We start from the raw sequence: 3,445 nt of genomic DNA on the forward strand, positions 1-3,445 counted from the left end.
TGGAGAACATTAGAATAAGTGAAGTAAGCCAAGTACAGAAAAATTTCACATGTTCTCACTCATATATGAGAAATAAAATAAAAATGTAGTTAGAGTGAACAAGATATAGTATTTGATAGCACAACAGAGTGACTATAGTCAACAATAAAATACTGTACATTTTAAAATAAGAATTGGAATATTCTTAACACAAATGATAAGTGCTTGACGTGATGGATACTGCAATAACCTTGATTTAATTATTATATGTTGCATGCCTGTGTCAAAACATCATATATACCCCATAAATATATACAACTATTATGTACTTCTAATAACAAAAAATAAAATATCTTAAAAAAGAAGATGGATTTGAAATTATTTAGTTCTACTTTGGGAAACTAAAGGAAGAAGAGCAATTTTCTTTTCCAGTGACCTCTGAACTCTTTATTGGTATAAGGGCACCCTGCTTTTACTGCCTCAGTATCTCAGAACTTTGGTGTAGCTGGTCTCAGACACCATTTTGCCGTCCACTATCCTGCTGGTAGTGGTCTTTTGGATGGTTTGCACGGAGTTGCTACTGTCCAGGGCATCACCAAGGTTGAAGTCCTCCCTGTCTTCCAGCAGGCAGTGGTAGGTGGTGATCTCAGCCTCTAGCTTATCCTTGATGTTCAGCAGTTTATTAATTTAATCCTCATACTCCTGGGCTAGGCACTGCCCCTCTGCCCAGGTCTGTGCCAGCTCTGAGTACAAATGCAGCAGGACCCCATTGATTTGCCCCATCTGCCTGGTGTAGTGGACCTCCACCTCCCTCTGGCTGTTCTCCAAGCTGGGCTTCTGATTTTTCATGGAGTCCATTTTGATCTCCAAGGATAGGACTGTACGCGTCACCTCTGTGAGCATTGTCCCAGCAGCTGTGACCTCAGCAGACTGTGAGGTGACCATTGTGGTGCTCTCCTCACTCTGCTGGGACCAGTACTTGTCCAGCTCTTCTCGGGTCTTCAGAGCCAGCTGATCATACTGGGACTGCATGTCTGCCACGATCTTGCTCAGCACCTGGGATTTGGGGGCATCTACCTCCACAGTTAACCCAGAGCTGGCAATCTGTGCTTGTAGGCCTTTTGCTTCCTCCTTGTGGTTCTTCTTCATGAAGAGCAGCTCCTCGTTGAGAGCGTAGATCTCTGTCTGCAGCTGCAGCCAAGGGACATTGGTGTCATCAGTGACCTTGTGGAGCCAATGGATGTCGCTCTCTACAGACTGGTGCATGGCCAGCTCTGTCTCATACTTGACTCTAAAGTCATCAGTAGCAAGACGGGCATTGCCAATCTGCAGAACGATGTGGGCATTGTCCACAGAATTTGCAAAGATCTGAGCCCTCAGTCCTTAATGGTCTTGAAGTAATACCCCCAGTCTCTGACCTGGAGCCCCTTCTTCTCTAAATGTTCCAAGATTTTGCTCTCCAGCCTCCAATTTTCCAGCTTCAGGTTCCTCATTCTGTACAGGCAGGAGGCCAGGCAGTCGTTCAGTTCTTGCATGGTCTCCTTCTTGGTCTGGATGCCCCACATTCCCGCCAGACCCCCAGCCGCTCTGGAAGCTGGTGGAGCAGGACACAAAGATCCAGGAGCCGGAGCCCCCAGTGCCTGCATAGACGCTGGCTGTGCTGCTGGCAGGCACTGTAGCTGGACGCCTGGACTGAGCTTAGGGACTGGTAATTGCTGCAGAAGGCAGTGGAAGGAGTGGTGAAGGACATGATGACTGAAAAGGAGAGGACAAGACTGGGGCGAGCAGGAAGAAGAGCAATTTAGAACTAAAGCAAATAGAAGAACAGAAACAATACAATTTATCATCAGTACTGATTCCAATACCTTAATTACATAATTTTTTTTTTTTGAGACAGAGCCTCAAGCTGTCCCCCTGGGTAGAGTGCCGTGGCATCACAGCTCACAGCAACCTCCAACTCCTGGGCTCAAGCAAGTCTCCTGCCTCCGCTTCCGAAGTAGCTGGGACCACAGGCGCCCACCACAACGCCCAACTATTTTTCGGTTGCAGCCATCATTATTATTTGGCAGGCCCAGGCTGGATTTGAACTCACCACTTTAGGTGTATGTGGCTAGTGCCTTAGCCACTTGAGCCACAGGCACCAAGCCACGTAATTTTTGAAAAGGAAAGCACCATGCTCAAATGGTTCACTGGTGAATTTTTTACACTTTCTTGTAGAAAACACAATGAAAGGAACATTTATTAATTTAATCTATAATACTAGCATTGTCTTAAGACCAAAATCAGATATAGACATTATAAGAAAAGTATTCTCCAATATCTCCCATGAAAGATGCAAAAATCTTCAACAAGATACTAGCTCATCAATTCAATGACAGATAGGAAGAATGATATGCCAAAACCAAGAGGAATTTCTTCCAGGTATGCAAGGCTTTTTCAGTATTCAAAAATCAATTAACAGAAGCCACCATATTGACAGACTAAAGGAAAAAATGATCATATTAATTGATGCAAAAATAAAACAAGAGCACTTGACAAAATTCAACATCAATTTGTGCCCCCCCCCAATCTTCTAGTAAACCAGGAATTTAGAACATTCTTGTCTTGTTGAAAAGAATAGCCACCAAAACCCTACAGCTAACATTATACTTCAAGGCAAGAGATGGATGATAACACCTTAGGATCAGGAACAAGGCAAGGATGTCCTTTATTCCTAATCATATTTATGATAATACTTGAAGTCTTAGTTAGTGCAATCAGAAAAGGAAAGAAAAGGAAAAGTATACAGATTGGAAAAGAAAAACCAAAACTCCCGGGGTTATCTATGTAGAAAACTTACATAGACAGAATCTACACAAAAACCTTCTGGAACTAATAAGCAATTATAGAGAAGTTGCAAAACTCATTATCAATATACAAAAGTCAACTGCTTTTCTATATATCAGCAATGAACAATTAAAGTTTTAAATTTAGAAAAACAGTACCATTTACAACAACATCAAAAAGCCAAATACTTTACTATAAAATAACAAAATACATTAAGATCCATATGTAGAAAATTACAAAACTCAGAAGAAAAAAATTAAAGAAAATATAAATAAGTGGAGAAATGTTTCATGTTCCTACAGAGGGTACTCAATATTATTAAGATCAATACCTCCCAACCTAATCTACAGAGTCAACATAAATAATCCCACCAAAATCTCAATAAGAAGTTTTATAGATATTGACAAACTGATTTTAAATTTATATAGAAATGCAAAAGTCTTGGATTAGCCAGTAAAATACTGATGAAGAAAAACAAATTTTAGAATTCACATTACCTAATAAAAACATAGTAAATCCAGATGTATTCTAAATCTATAGTAATCAAGACAGCATTGTTTTGATGAAAGAATAGACACACAGATCAATGGGACTAATTTGAGAGTCCAGAAATAGACTCATACTAATATAGTTAAATGAT

General features: G+C 40.5%; 1 pseudogene; it reads right to left on the reverse strand.

Moving 5' to 3' along the window:
* Window positions 1–459: 459 nt before the first annotated feature.
* On the reverse strand, window positions 460–1,729 carry LOC100945840 (annotated as a pseudogene).
* Window positions 1,730–3,445: the final 1,716 nt, after the last annotated feature.

This window comes from Otolemur garnettii, unplaced genomic scaffold, assembly GCF_000181295.1.
Source record: "Otolemur garnettii isolate 467f Iridium unplaced genomic scaffold, OtoGar3 scaffold00006, whole genome shotgun sequence".
NCBI classification, from domain to species: domain Eukaryota; kingdom Metazoa; phylum Chordata; class Mammalia; order Primates; family Galagidae; genus Otolemur; species Otolemur garnettii.